Source organism: Delphinapterus leucas, chromosome 4 (genome assembly GCF_059928025.1).
Source record: "Delphinapterus leucas isolate spDelLeu-1000000601 "Yukka" chromosome 4, BTC_Dleu_Yukka2, whole genome shotgun sequence".
Classification (NCBI taxonomy): Eukaryota; Metazoa; Chordata; class Mammalia; order Artiodactyla; family Monodontidae; genus Delphinapterus; species Delphinapterus leucas.
In genome coordinates this window covers 128,599,106-128,617,926 of record NC_143132.1, presented here as the reverse complement: position 1 = coordinate 128,617,926, position 18,821 = coordinate 128,599,106, and positions in this window count along the sequence as shown.

Below are 18,821 nucleotides of genomic sequence, written 5' to 3'. Positions count from 1 at the left end.
CACTACTATATATAAAACAGATAACCAACAAGGACTACTGTATAGCACAGGGAACTCTGCTCAATATTCTGTAATAACCTAAATGGGAAAAGAATCTGAAAAAGAATAGATTATGTATATGTGTAACTGATTCACTTTGCTGGACACCTGAAACTAACACAACACTGTAAATCAACTGTACTCCAATAAAATTTTTAAAAAGACTATTAATCTACCATTTTAATAAAAGCCATCAGCCTCAATACCTAGGAAGAGCTGATGTTTCAGTTCCAGTCCAAAGGAAGGAAAAAAAACAACGTCTCACTCAAAGTCAGGCAGGAAGAATTCCCTCTTCCTCACGCTTTTTCTCCCATTCAGACCTTCAACTGAGAGATCACAGACCTAGGACTAGGTCCCAGCTCTCCCAACTCCCCTCCTATTGGCTTCTTTCCACAAGATCATTTTCCCTCTCCAGGATTATGAACTGGTATCTGTAGGGAAGAGCCTGTAAGTGAGCCTTTAACAGGCACAACTGAGTGCTGACCTTGCCTCAGAGACCATGGAGGCTCAAAAGAGAAGCCTGGCCACTGAACCTGAGGAATTCATGCTCCAGTGAAGCCATGCTTGTCGCCAACAGAGGAAGAGGCTCTGACTGTGCACCCTTGGCTGGTAACCTACTCCCATCTGGAAAGCCAGAGCTGACAGCTTCAGAGGGGCACCTGGGAGGTGGCCAACTGGTCCTCCTCAGTCCTCACAGCCATCATGGCGCATCGCATCAAGCCAGGCACATCAACCAATTGCAATTCCGACTCAGCCCTGTCTCCCCAAGGACGCAACAGCTGTTACGTCTGCTCCAAGAAGCCACAGATCCTGCCAAGTCAGGAGGACCATGGAATGCCATCTGCATCCAAGAAAACAAAAGTCACATCCACTAGCATATACAGAGCACTTGATATATGCAAGAACCAGCTCCTCTGTGTTACACGTGTTCCAGGAGTTGCGGATGTTTTCTGGTTGGTTAATTGCTTCGCACAGTTGGGTCGTTTGGTTGTTTTGTTGCTGTTGTTGTTTTCTATTGTGGGTTTTGTTAGCTTGCTGGTTGTTGTCTTACTATTATGGAACACAGCCTTATAAATGTGGTTGTTCTACAGCTATCTGAAGAAAATGTCCAAGACATTCCTACAATAAAATCTTTGAGCATGAAGAAGTTGCTTGCATTGGAAAAGATATGACTCTCTTTCTCTAGAAAATGTAACCTTCACCTCACTGATTCCTCTTATGATCTGAAAAGTCCCTTTGTTTCTTGTGATGACTGGGTCTCATGATTGTCTGCAGCAGGAGACTTCAGGGGTGAGGGAGCCCTCTGAATGTCAGCTATTGTTGCCCCCAGTCTCAGGTGACGCCAAGGAAGAGAATCAAATTCTTCCCATAGGGTTTTCCCCATCAATCCCACCCAACTCCCATCACTCATCCTTTCAATCAATCATTCACATGTTCATTCAATGTGTATTTTAGCACCTACTGTGTTTGAGGCACCGTGGAGGGCAAAACAGACATGATCCTTGACCCCCATATAGTTATAGTTTAGTGGGAATATTAACATTAAACAGATAAGTACATAAAAGTTTTCTTTGGAACTGTGGTACCTGCTGGGGAGAGAGAAATACAGCGTGTTTATTCATTCAACCACTAGATATTCACTGAGCACTGAGACAGGCAAAACCCTGCCTTAGGCGCTCACTGGAACTTGTAACAAGACAAAAGCTGGGAAGGAAGAGAAGGTCTCCTGAGGAAATGCTGGTCAAGCTGAGACCTGAAGGACAGGTAGAGTTTGCCAGGCAAGGAGAAAGCAGAAGAGCATGCCTGTCAGAGGAACAGCATGATGGGTCCTGGGGAAGGACGTGTCTGGAAGAATGGGCGGGGAGTCCCATGGACCTGGAGCACAGGGGCTGGTGCAGGTGAGGCTGGATCAAGGGGAAGTAACAGGGCTCCACTGAGAGCTGTCAATTGACCCCAAAGGCAGGGGGAAGCTCCCGAAAGATTTTAAGCTGAGCGGTCATGTCCTAATCATTAACACTATACCAACTTGTAGTCTCCTCTTTATCAAGGTTCAAGAACAGCTCAAATTTCAGACTGCTGTCCTTCAAAGACACTGGCAGGTAAATTCATATTTGAGATACGAAGCACTCCTCACCTGCATGCCTTTCTTTTTTAAGATTTTTTTAATTGAAGTATAGTTGATTTGCAAATTCGTGGTAGTTTCAGGTGTACAGCAAAGTGATTTAATTATATATATATGTGTGTGTATATATATCTGTCTTCTTTTTCAGATCCTTTCTGCTTATAAGTTATTACAAAATATTGAGTATAGTTCCCTATGCTAAGCAGTATGTCCTTGTTGGTTATCTCTTTTATATACAGTAGTGTGTATATATTACTTCCCAGCCTCCTAATTTATGCCCCCCTTTTCGCTTCAGTAGCCATAGGTTTGTTTTCTATGTCTGCGGGTCTATGTTTGTTTTGTAAATAAGCTCATTTGTATCTTTTTTTTTTTTTTAAGATTCCACATATAAGCGATATCATACGATATTTGTCTTTCTCTCTCTGCCTCTGTCCTTTCAACATGCTGTTTCCCCTGTTCTGTTTTTGCTCTTTTCTTCCTGGTAAACCCCTATTCCTACCTCAGAATTCAGCCTGGACATCCCCTCATCTGTAAGGCAATCTGACTGCCCCAGGCCTCGACTGCAACTTATACTCACCTCCAGGCAACGATCAGCTCAGGGTGTGGGCCGGGACCAGGCAGCAAAATGTCTGTTCCCCGCCCACAGAAAGTGACATGAGGACAGAAGGCGAGAGTAAATGTAGAGAAATTTTCAGAGCAATTACCCAGCACAATTATATGGCTGCTGCATCTAATAATAAAAGAGTGAGGCTTGGATTTTGTATGTCCTTTATTTCATTTGTTTCTAATGGTTCATTTGTATTGCATTTTATAAAAGTATTGATCCACAGTGGATTGAAATTTATTAAAAGGGGGGAGGGGGGCTTCATCACCGACAGTGTGAGAAGCACGGGCCCAAGGACCTGATGCCAAAGGCCTTCCCCTCTTCCTTCTGAAGTAGCGGTCACTACTTGATTCACCCACACAACAACCTTATGGGAAAGCAATTCCTAGCCTGCCTTCTCTTCTCTTATTAGAAATGAGCTAACGGAAGCTAAGAGAGGGAAAGTAGCTGGCTGGTATCAGTTTCCTATGCCTGCTGTAACAAAGTACCACAAACAGTGGCTTAAAACTACACACACTTGGGGACTTCTCTGGTGGTCCAGTGGTTAAGACTTCACCTTCCAATACAGGGGGTGAGGGTTCAATCCCTGGTCGGAGAGCTAAGATCCCACAGGCCTCGGGGCCAAAAAAACCAAAACGTAACACAGAAGCGATATTGTATCAAATTCAATAAAAACTTTAAAAATGGTCCACATCAAAAAAAAACTTAAAAAAAAAAGAAGCTATGCACATTTAGTATTGTATGGTTTGGAGATGAGACAGTCTAAATGGGTTTCACTGGGCTAAAGTCCAGGTGTCAGCAAGGCCACAATTCCCTCAGAGGCTCGAAGGGGAATCCTTTTCCTTGCCTCTTCCAGCTTCTAACAGCCGTCTGTATTCCTTTGCTCACAGCCCCTTCATCCATTTTCAGAGCCAGCGTAACATCTTCCAGTGTCATCTCTTTCTCTCTCTCTGTCTCTGTCTGTCTGTCTCTCTGTCTCTGTCATCTCTCTCTGTCTCTCTCTCAATCTCTCCATCCCTCCCTCCCTCTCTCACTCACCCCTCACTCCATCATCACATCTCCTCTCACTCTACATCCCTCTTACAAGGATGCCTGTGACTACATTGAGCCCACCCTGAGAATCCAAGATAACCTCCCCATCTCAAGATTCTTACCTTAATCACATCTGCAAAGCGTCTTCTGCCTTGTGACTAACACATTCAAAGGTTCCAGGGATTATTCTGTCTACCACAGTGGCCAAGATCACACAGCTACTGGGGCAAATATTTCCAGGATTCAAACCTTAGTCTCGGCCTCAGAATCCATGTTTATTGTTTTGTTTCGTTTTTCTCCACTACTCCACTCTACCTTCTAACATATGCGCGTATGCCGGTAGAACTACTTTGTTTGAAAACATCAGGAAATAGCTAGTCGTGACGTGTGGGTGGCAAGAGGACTCATGCAATTGCATCACCCTCAGCCATGGAGACCTCTGAGTGCAGACAGTCACGGCAAACACACAGGAGCTGCGCCGTTCACGCTCTAATCCAGACAGAGCGTCAGGAATACACCAGCAGCCTGGGCCCAGGAAGACCTGTGATAAGTCACCAGGGTTGCACACGCATACGTCTCAGGAAAGATAGGGTTTTCTCCAGCAAGGACAGCCTTGGCAGTGTTGAATTGCTATTCCGGAGGAGATAGATAAATAGATATGATACTTATTAGCAAGAAGAATAACCTGCACAAAGTTTCTCCAGGAAGACATTAAGATAATCCAGTAGCAGCAATCCACCGCCAGCCCAAAGTGATCCTTTGCGGGGAAGTTTTACAAAGCAAACACGGACAACTCCAGAATCCCTCAAGAGCTTGTTCTGCGATGTGCTGGTTGATGTGGGTCCTGGTACAATCCACTGCATGAGGGTTGTTCAATCACAGCGTTTTGCTCACCACATCGATTCCGGCCTGAAGCCCCAGGACCATCAGTCCCTGGGACTCCCCTGGCAATCCAGTGGTTAAGACTCCATACTTCCACAGCAGGGGACACAGGTTCAGTCCCCGGTCAGTGATCTCAAGCCGCGTGCAGTGCAGCCAAAAAATTTTAAAAATAAGTAAATTAATTAAAAGACCATCAGTCCCTCCAGGAGGCTGTGATGGTCTCCTAGGGCAGCACCCTGGGAGAGCACAGAGGAATCCGCCAGGAGCACAGGCCCTACTGCTCCCTCCTTGCTGGGCTCCTGGGGCCCACTTGGCATTGGGGTGTCCATGCCTCGGCAGGAGCCGGTGCGTGGCGCTTCCTGTCCATGGATGTGGCCCAAGGTGCTGAGGGGCCATTCTGGAGTCCAGAGGAGGCGAGGCCAGAGCCAGGACCCCACCCCAGCAAGCCAGGCAAAGTGCAGGACCAAGACACAAAGGCAGATGGGGCCAAGTCGGGGCCTGGGAGATGAAGGAGAGAAGAGCTGGAGTCATTCCTGGCCATCTGAGAAGCTCTTTACAGAACCCAGAAGCCCCGGGCTCAGGCAGTCTGAGAGCGTTGAAAGGGACCCCCTGGAGCAATGTCAGTGCCGCCCCCTATGCTCCCTTTTGGGACTGTGCTCACCTCTGTCTTAGCACTTGGTGTTGTTGACATTGATATGTCTTTACTTGTCCGCAGGGCTGCTGTTTACTGATATCCAGCTGTACACTGGACAAGGGCTCCACACATGAGGAACGCCATTGCAATCTACACATACACTCACCTACCTGTGAGCGCACAGACCTCCCCGCCATGTGGGTATTGGGACAGCAGCCATGAGTTGGCTCCAACATGAACCCACATGGGCACAGCCAGGCTCGCCCACACTCCCTGGCTCACCCTCATGTGTGCAGCTGTGCCCTGTTCCAGATGCGCTTCGGGCCGCTCTTGACATCATTTCACTTGCTTGCCCATTGCTCTCGCAAATGCAGTCTGAGTCTGATCCTGACTCAGCCACCTGCTGGAGGATGGGAGACTGGTGAGGTCTCAGCACGTGCACCTCCGCATGCAGGGGGCGTAGGTGGGCGTGTGTGCCTGCAGCCCCAGGACAGCCGCTGGGGCTCTAGAAAGCTCCCCTAGGCAAAGGCATGACTTATGGGCACCATTGTTCAGGGAACAATTTATAAATTTATTGATTTTTTTTTAACTTCAAGAAAAAAGCACCCTTTCTTTCAAAAAATGAAAAAGCACCTTTTAAAATTTTTTATTGCTGTATAGTGGAAACTAACACAACATTGTAAAGCGACTATACTCCAATAAAAAAATTTTTTAATAAAATTTTTTAGAAATGTATCTTATGCTCTAGCTTGTCTCCCCCTCCCGAATTTGTGAGTTCACTGAGAGTTTGGATTAGGCACTACTTTGTGTCCCCAGCCAGTCAGGGGGCACAGAAAGAGGAGAAAAGGAAAAATGGGAAAGAGGGAGGGAGGGAGAGAGGGAAGAGGGAGAGAGAAATATGTGGATGGATGGATGGATGGGTGGATGGGTGGATGGATGGGTAGGTGGATGGGTGGATGGGGTGGGTGGATGGATGGGTGGTTTGGATGGATGGGTGGTTTGGATGGAGGGATGGCTGGATGGATGGATGGGTGGGTGGGTGGGTGGATGGCTGGATGGGTGGGTGGATGGGTGGGTGGATGGATGGGTGGGTGGATGGATGGGTGGGTGGATGGATGGATGGATGGATGGATGGATGGGTTGGTGGGTGGATGGATGGTTGAGTGGGTGGGTGGATGGATGGATGGATGGATGGATGGATGGGTTGGTGGGTGGATGGATGGTTGAGTGGGTGGGTGGATGGATGGATGGATGGATGGATGGATGGATTTCCTATACCCATTAGACACTGAGATTCAGCCTGCTCCTCCCTACTCCTTCTGTTTTGACCAGTTCTGGCCTTTCTCCTGTTTCTCCCACACTTTCTGTGTTATTCCTGAGGCCATCCACATGTTCTAGGCTGAATCACTGCGGGGAACCATGCACTGCCCTTCCACAGATGTGGCCTGAGTCTCTACCCCTTTTCCACCACCCCACCCTGCCGAGGGAGCCCGACATGGGGCCCAGGCCCCTGGGTGGAGGTCATCCCGTAGTGTGTCTGTGCAGCTCTGACCCCAGCATTTATCCCTAGGAAGTAGGTGGGTCTTCCTCTCCCACCTCCCTGAGCAGCAGGCACCCCAGGAGGATCTTGCTGCCACCACCTCCCTCCTAGAAGGCAGAACCCCCTCTTGTATTCAGACCAGTCTGTAAATTCAGCTTCTTTGTTCTCTGGGGGGATATGTTTCCCTGACATTCTTAGTGCCCAGTGCTGTTAGGTTCCTTAAGTGGCCTATTCCACAGAACACTGAGCATTTTCAAGGCTCTGGGATGTTGACTCTAAAATGAATCCCCCCATGGGCTTCCCTAATGGGCATCCAATAGGCTGAAGCTGGGGAAGGTGTTTTCTGAACACCTAATCTGTGCTGGACCTTGTCCTATGCCCCGGGGACAGCAGCGGACAGCGAGATCCCTGTTCTCATGGAATTTCCAGTCCAGACGGAGGGGAGAGACAACAACTGAGTAGATGTTGGCCTGTGCTGCATCACGCAGGATAGATGGCAGTCGGTGCAGGGGGCTTGGAGAGACTCTTGAGCCTGGGGGTCTCTCTGCAGACATCACTTTAGACTTGAGAGCTGAGTGATGACATGGAGGCCTGAGTGCAGATAGACGGGGCAGGTGAGAAGGGAATGGGCTTGGGAAGTGGGGGAACAGAAGGAGGCCAGCACGCCTGGAGGGCCGTGAGGGAAGGGGAGAGAGGGTAGAGGAGAGCTCCGGAAGGTGGGCAGGGACTTGGTCAAATACTTACTCAGATATATTACTGATACTCACACTAATGACTACCCTGTGTCGAGTGTTTGTTGTGGGCTCAACGCTGTGTTAAGTCCTTCACCTAAGTTACAGTGTTTAATCATCATAACAGCTCCCAAGATGGCGCATATGAACCCACTTACCAGGTACTCCCAAGAATGACATATACTGAGTGTCTATTATGGGCCATGCACTGGGCTGAATGCTTTATGTGCATCATCTCATTGATTCCTTACGACAGCCTTATTTCTCCCATTGCTCAGGTGGGAAAACTGAGACTTGGAGCATTTGAATGACTTGTTCAAGGTCCCACCACCCTGTGAGTTCACACTGACTACAGGCATATGACCGTCTACACCACGTGGGTTCTCCCCCTGCGTGTCCCTGCCCTCCTGTCTGCTTGCACTTGAGGTCTGCCTTGAGGTCTGCTGGACTTTGGGAAATGAGAGGCATGATTCCCACTGGAGGGATGCGTACTGGGGGTGCAGAAGCATTAGTCCTTCCACCTGAGCTCTTTCTGGGGTCCCAGGAAGCCCATGTTGTAGGAGGTGCAGTGTCCTCTCCAGCCAGCAGAAGCTTCAGTCCTCCCCCAAAGTGGGCGTGGCTCACACCCCATCTCCAGAGATTCCGTCCAATCTGCTGCCACCTTTAAAACCTCCGCCACGCTTGAGGAACCTTCGGCCTCTGAAGCAAAGCTCCAGAGCTGCTCCATTTTCATTCTTCTCTGTCACAGCCCAGACCAAGCCCAATCGACTTTAAAGCAATTTGCGTCCCAGAACTTTCCCAGTCTCCCCCACGGTGTTCAGGCCCATAGATCATTCAAAATGTTTTTATAACATAAAAATCCGATCCTTTATAGCAGGCAATCAGCAGTCTTAAAATAATTACCCATAACTAAAGAGAAACCAAAGTAAGATCAAATGAAATCTGATTAATGGGTGGTAAAGACCAATGTTCTTAAAATAATTCCTTAAAATAAATTTCAATGAAATAATCTCTCCATGAAGATATTTCTTTAGGGACTTAAGATAAACAGACTTTTTTTTTCCAAAGCACCTAATGACTAAATTACATAGCATTTGGGGGAGGTTCTGGTTATTTTTCCTAGGTAGAAAATTTTCTGTGTGCTTCTATCTTCCCTCGAGGCCATCACAGAAAGAGAATAAAATTTCATTTTCCCCCTGCAATTATGTAGCTGTATTATTTTTGTAATAAGCTTACGAAGAACAAGCTCCCTAAACACACTTCTCCAGTTGAAGTTCACAGGGTTGAAATCGAGAGATATATCCTCTTTGCTTCTTATTGGGCTTTTTTTTTTTAAGGTCAATGTTAATGGTAATTCAGAAAACTCAATTTCTCCTCAGATGCCCAGGTTTCTAAGACACACCTGGCAGAAACATAGCCAGGGCCAACCTGGTCCATGAGTGAAATGGAAGGTTGGAAGGACGCAATTCTCACCCAGCCCTGACCCCCACCGACCTCATGGCTTGAGCTCTGAAGTCATGTAACATATGGGTTGGGGACCTTAAAAATGGGGCAAACAAGAAGGGATCTTGTCCAGCTAATGAGGAGAGCAGGGGGTCGAGGGTGATCAAGGACCCTTCCAAGATGAGAAGAATGTGATGTTCAGAGTTTGAACAGAACATACAAAGAGAAGGAGAGGAAAATTGGGACCCAGCTGGAGCAAGTGGCCCTACCCCAGAGAAGAGAGCTTTCTCCTGTGAGACCAGAAGGAAGGAGACAAAGTAAGTGGAGGTGGAGGTAGTTTGAGGAAGTAGAGCAAGTTTTGGGAGGGTGCCCTTCTGAGCATCTACTTTCTCAGTTCAGTGGAGGCCAAGTCAACCCCCAATGGTGAAGAGAAACATATTTGCACATAGGGTTTGAAGAGAGAGAAGAAAGTGTGAATGAGCTTCTGAGAGGAACAGAGGAGAGTACTGAGAGGGAAACACGATCTTTCCATGCAGAGCTGAGCACCTAACTCAGGTCAAGAACCATGAGTTTCTGGTGGCCCAACCAGCAAAATTCTGTAATTGTGCCCAACAGCATTTGGAGAAGGTAGACAGCCAGACTGATCCGTCTGGTGTAGAGGGTGCTCACTTGTGTGGGTGGTAATGAAGGACAAGTATAAAGGGGAGGGAAGATCTTGGCAAGAGAAAGACTGAAGCGATGAGCCCAAGGTATGATTGGGAAGGAAGTGACTAAATGAAGGGTGAAAATAGAAAGAAATTAGAATGATCAAGGGGGTAGAAATCTCAATGTGAACACAGAGAAGATGCTGTGGGAGGAACGCAGTGAGAGCGATAGAAAGATTGGGAGGGATGGTCAGAGTAAAACCACAGTTTGGGATGTCAGAGTGGAGGAGATTGAGTGATAAGGATGGTATGGGCTGTGGGATGGCCACTGGAATCGATGGCTAAAGTGGAGAGGAGATGAAGGCTTCTTGAGGTCTGGAGAGCAAGACTTGGAGGGGCAGAGCATGGAATGGACCATCCATAGGATTTCAATGTCCCCAAGAATGACAGCAGGACTTCCCATTGATGTTAATTCCAAAATAGGTCTTAAATCCACCAGCCTCTCTCATTCTGCATGTCCCCAGGTCCCTACTCCAAGCTACCACCATCTCCTGCTCTTCCAATGGCCTCTTACTGATCCCTCCACTCCCAACACCCCCACCCCCCAAAAATCCATTTCTGCACTTCAATCCGCTTGATCTTAAAATGCAAATCTACTTATCTCCTACCACGTTGGTGGTTCCCAAACTGTCCCCACCCCAGTGGTATCCTATGGAGAACTTACACACCTCATATAAATATGGAATTTCTTGGTTGAAAAGGAATAGGGACTTCAGAGATCTCTGCCCACTTAGCTTCCCCTGCACTTTGCCATCTGCATCCCCGTGAGCTTTTATGCTTATTTTTATATTCACTTACATAAAAATAAGAATGATGGCAAATACATTTGACACAAAATAGTAGAGCAGGTACCATCCTATTAAGGGTACCATATGGTGTGGTAGTTACAAATGGAGGTTCCAGATATAGGCGCTGGGTTTGAAATCTGGCTCCTTCACTTACTGTGTGATCCTCCCAAGTTACTTTATCTCTTAGTTCCCCCTTTTTCACTATAGTTTTAGATGAGAATGATACCAGTCTTTAATTGTTCATAAGTTAACCCTACCCCACCTTGCTAGAAAATTCTCAGGCCTTCCTTCCCAGCAATATCAAGAAGATATTGGTAACTTTGCTAACTCTGCAGAGTGGAATATGCCTGGAAGAGGGAACTGGTTTGGTGGTCCTCCTTCCAGTGCCCAATGGTGGCTCGGGGGTTAACTCGACCCCTCTGGATTCTTCAGAATTCCCAGGCACCCAGAACCACCATGAATGCATAAGATGGAGGAAGCCTTGGAGAAAACTTTCCTTGACCCTTTTGAGCAGTTTTCCTATGACCCTCTTCTCCAAAGCCCAGGTTTGTCAAACCGTGACCACCTCACCCCATGACCCATCCTGGTAGCTAAGAGACCCACTGCCATTCAAGGGCCAGAATTTACTCCCTCTCGGCATCCTTAACCTTTCTTATAGTCTCACGGCTGGCTCTTTCCTTCTGTCTTCATCCAGGCTGCTCTAACAAAATACCATGCACTGGGTGGCTTAAACAATAGACATTTGTTTCTCACAGTTCTGGAAGCTGGCAAGTCCAAGATCAAGATGCCGGCAGATTTGGTTCTTGCTGAGAGTCCTCTTCCTACCACCTTCTTGCTGTGTCTTCACATGGTGGAGAGAGAAGAGAGCTCTGGTTTCTCTTCCTCTTCTTATAAGGACACTAATCCCATCATTGGGGCCCCACCCTCATGACCTCATCTAAACACAGTTATCTCCCAAAGGCCTCACCTCCAATTACCTCCAATTGAGGGTTAGGGCTTCAACATATGAGTTTGGGGAATTACAAAACACTCAGTCTTAATATCTTTCTTTTATCTTTTTTCCCCCCCAATCCCTCCATGGAGGGTTAATAACCTCCACAAAAGGACTCAGTTACTGTACCCCAGATTCTCATGAAAGCTAACAAAAATACACAGAAATAAAAAGCACATTTCATAGAGTGTAAATGTACAGTGGGAAAAGCATGATCTAAAGTCACAAGACTGGCTTGAAGCCCTACTAGCCTGCCCTGTGCTTTGGGTAAGTCCCCTCATTTGAGCCTACTGTCTCACCTCTGATAAGAGAATAATAATACTTAGTCCATAGAGTTTCTACGGGGATTTAATGAGTTAGTTCATGCAAAGTGCTTAGAGCAGTGCCTGGCATGTGACAAGTGCTAGATACATGTTTTCATTATGTTGAGGTTGTGAGTGAGCTATGCAGCTCTTGGCAATGAATCAACACAAAAAGCAAGAAGCCAGTGGCCAAGCCTAGTCCAATCCCTGACTCCCAGAAGGGGCAATATCTGGAGACCATGGGCTCAGTAGGCCAAGCTCGCCACCTTAGTTTGGGTTGCCCCAGAAGCAGACCCTGCACCAAGCACTGGAGGACAAACCATCTATAGGAAGTACAGAAACAGTGGTAGCAGAGGGGGCTGGTAGTCATGGGAGGTGAAGGCAATGAGTAAAGGCATGTTATTAAGCCAGTTACCACAATGGAAGACTGAAATTTAATCTCATGGAAGAACTCTGAAAAGTGACACAAAAATATGGCTCAGAACTATCCTGGCTCCAGGGAGCCAGGAGACTCTTGCCTGGACATCCATCAGCCAGTGGTTAAGGATGGACCCCAGGGGGACGTTAATTCACAGGCACTTCCAGCCAGCAGTGCACAGGGACAAAGGGGGTTCCAGTAGCCCAAGGGCAACCCTAACAAAGATGCAGGTGCTGGCTCCTGGATGTTGGGCTGGTACAGGTGGAAATGGTGAAAACTTCTGAGGAGATATGAGCAGAGCACCCACTGCAGCTACCCTCATCCAACTTTTACGGGATCCCTCAATGGGATTACAATTCTGATGCCATTGTCATAAGGTGCAAGTGTTGTTCTTAACTCTCAGCCCCCACCCTGCCCTTCCACTTCCCTTGAGACCCATGTGATTGAATTCAATCACTTTTCTCACGAGAGCACTTGCTCTGCCCAGGAGTATGTACTGCCGAGAGCGCTCAGTGTGAAAGCAGCAGGGGTTTCCATCAGTACAGGTGGATTCTGTGCAGCGCTGATGCACTGATACACTGATGCAGTGCCCTGTGCGTTCAATGTCATATTCTTTACAGTGCCAGTTAGGGGAGGTGAGGAGAGGGGCTGCGCAGGAAGAGAGAGGAAGTCATATCTGCTGAGCACCTAATATGTGTCAGCGCTGTGCTGGGTCTCTACACCTGGCACCATCCACAGCCAGCCCTGCAAGGAGAAGTAGCCAGCCCTGGGAGCCAGCCAACCCAGAGGGTGACAATTGATTCATCTCCACGCAGTTTCGACTTGACTTTGCCTGCTTACAAATGAGTTTGAACAGCCTTTCACATTTACGGTTCCCCAGCCTTTTAGCCTGTACATCACTGCCCTTCTCGGCACGGAAATACCATTCCTCGCCCGGTTATAGCATCGTTCTCCTGGGAAAGCTGACTTCCGATCCAAGATGCAGTTGTGAGGAGCCAGCTGTGTTCCAAGCCCCTTGTGCTCACGAAAGAACCAGATTCAAAGGGCAGAAAAGAGGGGTCGAGGCAGCAGTTTCTCCAGTGCCCTTCGGATGGATCCCCTGCCACCACTGGCTCTGACACTGAAGAAGACAGAAGCCGGAGGCAGGGCTGGCTGGGCTTATTCTCCACCTACAACCACCGTCCCTCCACCCTCTGCCCTGCCCTGTGCCCAGAGGCTGACCTCTAGAGACTGCGCAGCTGCTCCTTTGCTTTCTGGCTTCCAGAGAGTGGGGGTCTGTCCAGTGAGGGGCACCACCATGAGAGAACAAGGCAGGAGAACAGAGCTGAAGGAATTTTTCCACCCCACCCTGTGTTGATTCCCTAGAGCTGCCAAAACAAATTACCAGAGACTTGGATGGCTTAAAACAATGAAATGTATCTGTCACAGTTCTGGAGAATGGAAGTCTAAAATCTAGATGTCGGCAGGGCTGGCTCCCACTGGAGGCTCAAGGGAGAACGTGTTCCCTGTTTCTCTCCTAGATTCTGGTGGTTGTCAGCAATCCTTGGTGTCCCTCGGTTTGTAGACGCATCACCAATCTCTTCTTCCATCTTCACCTGGCATTATCTTCTCTTGGTCTGTGTCTCTGTCTCTGTCTTCTCTTCTTATAAGGACACCAGTCATATTGGATTAGGGCCCACCCTAATGACCTCATCTTAACTTGATTCCATCCGTAAAGACTCTATTTCCAATTAGGGTCACATTCATAGAATACTGGGGGTTAGTACCTCAACATATGTTTTTGAGGGGACACAATTCAACCCATAACACCTGGTTACCTACCTGGCTATGGCTGGCTCCTTGTAGCCACTGCATCTGTCCGGCAGCCTATCTTCCCCAAGTGTATCATTCGCTCCCCTACCCTCTTCAGGGCACAATGCTGGTATCTGGGAGCCTCACCTTCTTTTGTTCTTACTTTGCCACACCTCTGTCCATAGTCCCTTCACTAAACCCTCCTAGGTTGCTCTCTGAGTGCCCACAGCCAAACTGTGAAGTCAAGAAGATCCAGAAAGGGCATCTCAAGAACCATCTGGGGAGTTTGCCCTGTGCTTTTAGAGTGTAACAGGTACAGAGACAAGTGCAACACCTTGGTCTAGAGAAGTGTGTGAGATTTGGCTTGAGATGTCCCAGGAGCAAACTGCCTTCCACCAACAGTGGGGCAGAGACATGTGCTGTATTTTAGCCCCCAGGCTTCATTATGGAAGCTGAGTGGGTCATATTGCAAAGACCAAGACTGTTTCTACCTTAGGACAAGGCAACCCCAGCCAGGTAAGAGCTTTCCTATCCCTTATCTTCCATCCAACTCAGGAGGAGCAACAGGCAATCTGCAGAAGAAGGTACAGGCGGTTAGAACCGCAATTTGGGGCAAAAGTGATGCTGACTGCCGCCTCAGTCCACAACTCCCCAACAAGGTTCCCATCCAGAAGTGAGCTCAACGCTGGAGAAGTTGAACCCAGAAGAAAGTTCTGAATTTTGGTTACTGCTCTGGAGTGAACACTGTAACTAGTAAGATGAGACTTCTGGTGTTGGAAAGTGAACAAAAGATGTTTTTTCCCTAAGAGTGTCAAGAAAAGTTATGGAACTTCACAGGGATTTTATCCAAGGTGCAAGAAAGTATGAGCCACAGAGCAGGTCTGATGGGACCGTAGTGGAAAATATAAATACATATAAATACTTATCTTCTGCTAGCACCCTGTTGGGCTCTACTCATTCTGTGTGTTTGATAGAAGGGGCTAGAGCTGGAGATATGAATATAAATATACATCAAATAAAATCAGAAAAGAAGAAGTGTAAATAAAATAGGAAGGTTAATCAAGGGACAGCATACATAAATATAGGTTCACAGGGTCATACACTGGTAAAAACTGGACTGCAAATAGGGCTCTGAGTTTCCTGGCAGCCACAGCAAATCAATTACAAAATTGAATCTGTCCACGAAAATTAAAGCATTGTAGTTCTGCAGATGAAACAATGCCTTTCTTGGACTCGAGCTTTAAATTTTTCAGATGGCTCTTCAAACAAGGTCCACTGATTTAGTGGACAATATCCTCACCAACCAGCTACAATAAATACCATAGAGGGCTTCACCCATCAGTTTCTTACATCATCCATCAAAGGAAGTTAAGGGCAGGGCAGAGAAAATCATGTTAGTGGGAAGTTAACACAATTGGATACAAATAGGTAGCTCCCCTGATAGGTTTTTACTGTTTTGGTTGGAGCAGCCATTAGAACAGTGCTCACCTGATGAATTTCACAAAGCAGGAGGGGAGCAACAGGGCAGATGGAAGGGTCTGTGCAAGCGGCAGGGTCACCATTTTTCATCATCCACTGTCCTCGGTGCCCAGGAAGGAAAATCCATCCATCACTCGTAGCCAATAATTGGCACAAAGAGCCTAACCTGCTCGGCTGGTTGAAACAATCCCAGGCTTTCCAGAGCACCCAGAAGACTTCGTATATAAGAAGTCTGTTTTCTTTCTTTTTTTGCGGTACGCGGGCCTCTCACTGTTGTGGCCTCTCCCGTTGCGGAGCACAGGCTCCGGACGCGCAGGCTCAGCGGCCATGGCTCACGGGCCCAGCCGCTCCACGGCATGTGGGATCTTCCCGGACCGGGGCACAAACCCACGTCCCCCGCATCGGCAGGCGGACTCTCAACCACTGCGCCACCAGGGAAGCCCCTGTTTTCTTTTTGAGACAAATATTTACGTTTTTTTCTGGGCTTTGATTCACAGAACACAATTAAGAGCTCCTTCATGTTAATTCTGGCTGCAAATGGATACTGAGGCTGAATGGTGTCAGCAAACGGAATGATATTCCACCAAGATTAAATACGTGTGTCCTCAAAGACGATGTTTCAAAAGCATCGAGTCATTCTAACAAGGAATTGATTTGGATATACGAGTATACTATTATTCAAATAACTTTCAAACATAACAGAGCTTAAAGAAAAATGCCATTTTCTACCTCAGCAGAGCATGTAATGGTTTGCCGCCGCAAGTAAAGTTTAATATGTACAAAGGCTCAGTGTCTCTTCCAGCAGGCCTCCCTCTCTGAGACCACACTGGGTTATCTGGACCTCCTTTCCCCCTCTGTCTGCCATGAAGTTTTAGGAATGAATGACAGAATAGGAGAAAGTATGTCACTAGCTAGGCTGCTCCAAACTCCACTTAAAGAAAGATCAGAAGTGGTTTCTAGAAGGAAATTCCCAAACCCCACGGGCATTGCCATGGTTAGGAACCAAGGGAGAGTTAGCCAGACTGCGGGAGGGGCAGCGGGGGCCACATAAGGTCATCCAGACTCAGAGCAGCATGTGCCGAGGCCGAGAAGCTGCAGAGCCTTGAGGGCAGGGCGCTTTGGGGACTCCAAGAGTCTCCGTGTAAGTGGAGGGTCCTGGAACACCCAAAGGCCAGGAAATGAAGCTGGAGTGGTAGAGGGCACTCAGATCTCACAGGGCCCTCCTTATGTGCCCTGCAAAGAAGTTTGGGTTTTCTTTCTCCTGAACGTGACAGGAGACAGACCAGTGAAGGGTTTTGAGCAGAGGAGTTACACTGACCATCAGAAAGCCTGGCCGGCATGTCCCCACACAGAAGCCAGATGTCTAGAATACCATCTGTGGTAAAGTGTGAATACCACACTTCAGCACATCACCATCTGTACCATCTGTATCTCACACTTCAGCACATCATTCATTTGGTCAATTTGTTGACATTTATCTCAGGTGTCTGAGTTTCACCCCAGGTAAATGGTCAGATCCCAGAGGCAGAAGCCAGGTGTTCTTCTGAGTCCCCAGAGGTCCCCGGCCTCACGGCTCATGCTCCCTCAGTGTGGAGATCTCCTATCTCCTTGCGCACAAGGCCTTGGGTCACCCTCGAGCCTTGTTCCAGCATTAGAGTGGTCTGTTCCCTTCTCTGGCTCCACCAGTAAGCTGGACCTTTCTCAGGGAGCCAATGCCTTTGCTGTAATTATGAAAAGGCATTCCTCCCTCGAGGGCACCTTCCCAGGATGCACACAGCCAGGACATGTGCTTGGGCGACAGGACCCAGGCACAGCCACATCCAGCAGCCCTGTTCCTCCAAGCCTGGCCAGCGTGCCTTATCTCCCTGCCCTCAGTAACTGGCACGGTGTCATCCCAAGCCACAGCCACACACAAATATTTGGTGAAAGACTGTTCAAAATCCTTCAAGCCGGTACACATTGTCTTAAAACAAAAACAAAAAAAACTTGTGCTTTATTTGTGTTTTGGATGTGTGTGTTTATGTATACGTTTTTTAAAAAATATTTTATTTCTTTTTTTTTTAAGTTAACCATTTTTTAAATTTATTTATGTATTTTTGCTGTGTTGGGTCTTCGTTGCTGCGTGCGGGCTTTCTCTAGTTGTGGCGAGCAGGGGCTTCTCTTCATTGCGGTGCGCAGGCTTCTCATTGCGGTGGCTTCTCTTCTTGCAGAGCACGGGCTCTAGGTGTGTGGGCTTCAGTAGTTGTGGCATGTGCTCTCAGTAGTTGTGGCTCACGGGCTCTAGAACGCAGGCTCAGTAGTTGTGGCGCATGGGCTTAGTTGCTCTGCGGCATGTGGGATCTCCCCGGGCCAGGGACCGAACCCATGTCCCCGGCATTGACAGGTGGATTCTTAACCACTGCACCACCAGGGAAGTCCCTATATATACATTTTAAAAGGTCTAGGGCAATACAGAGCTACTATGAGAGGTTATTCTGGGAAAGTGAGACCGGAAGGGAGTTTTATCTGATGGTTGTTTTTTATAAGAAACCTATATAACTTTTATAATGCAATATTTTAAATAAAGAAAAATCCTTCAAAGCTCAGATCAGGCCCCAATTCCCACTGGAAACCTCCCCAGACTCTCAGATCTGTGGTCTTGTCCTATTCCAGACATGCCTTGAGCATTGCAAAGACCTCCAGCCAAGTCCATTGTCATGTGTGGTCTGATGCTGCCCATTCACCTAAGCATGAACAGAAGAATGAAAGATTTTCCTGCTTAGCTCAGAATCACAGCCCCACAGCTGAGGGTCTTTAGTGTTAAGTGCCCCTAATTATGGAGAAAGCCCCAAGGTGCTTACTAAGAAACAAGCTAGAGATCTTGTAAGCCTGACCCCACCACTGCACCCTCCTGTATACGCAGCCTGGAAAGCCAGAGGAGGTCATTGATGGGGGAGGGAGCCCTTGGAGGAAATGGCCTTGAAGAGGGATGTGAGCGCTCCTGTCCAGCCCAGCCAGGTGAAGAGGGCTCTTGGGGCACCACTCGGAAAGGTGGAGGGTGCTTTTGAAAGGGAGCCTGGCTGCCCCTCTCCAGCCAGATGTCGGCCCCAAGGCTGCCCCGGTGCAGACTGTGGCAAGACTGTTCTTGGGAGGCTTGGCTGTGGGTTGCCCAGACTTTGGGAGGGAGGGGCCACAGTCTCCTGAGGGTCACCTGGAGAGCTCTGAAGGTGGGAGGCTGAGCAGAGCAGCCCATGACAGCCCCATGATGTGACAGAGCCACAGAGTCTGGAGGGACAAGGGTGCCCCTCCCATGGTCCTAGCCAGTGCCATGGGAGGAAGTGG